We start from the raw sequence: 713 nt of genomic DNA on the forward strand, positions 1-713 counted from the left end.
GTACGTGACGACATCGTGGGCGCTTTCACAGCCCAAGCTGTTGCTCATTCACGTCGTGAGCTAGAACACGTGCGCCTCCTCGAACGTTCGCACGCCACCACACGAGGGGATTGCACTAGGTGATCTACGCCGTCCCCTGTCTAGTCCTATACGTCACGCTCGGCGACTCTTGCCGGCTCCCTCGATTGACGTGACGATTGCGTCGAGAATCGCCATGATCGTTAGTTCATATGCTCTGGAACACCGACGTAAACTCGTAGGCACATGCTGACGCCCTATCGTATGGAGGACGGCGTTGGGGTACGGCCACCACAGAGCGGACGGCTGGGATTTTTTCGAGGATGCCTTGCTGGTGGTAGCTATTGATACTATAATTAATCAAGTTAAAGCTCATCAAATTGGAGATAAAGATGATCAATTACTACTATGTTTGGCAAAAGTTGCAAGTGAATCTTCACCTCAATACACAAAAGCAGTACAAAGAATCTGAATTTTTTGCTTTCTACGAAGCAGACAAGCCATTGACCAGGTCGCACAGCTCATCGAGACGATCTTCTTCCTCCAGCCTAAGGATCTTGTTAGTCAAATGGATCTAGAGGCTTTGGAACAACGACTTGACAGGCAAACTGTCGCGACTGGGCCGTCGTGATGTGCATCGAGGTGCGACCATTCCTGCATATTGAAAGCAGGGAATGTGTCGAGCACACCGTGGC

The sequence above is a fragment of the Aphanomyces invadans genome (genome assembly GCF_000520115.1).
Source record: "Aphanomyces invadans strain NJM9701 unplaced genomic scaffold supercont1.28, whole genome shotgun sequence".
In the NCBI taxonomy this organism is placed as follows: Eukaryota; Oomycota; class Saprolegniomycetes; order Saprolegniales; family Verrucalvaceae; genus Aphanomyces; species Aphanomyces invadans.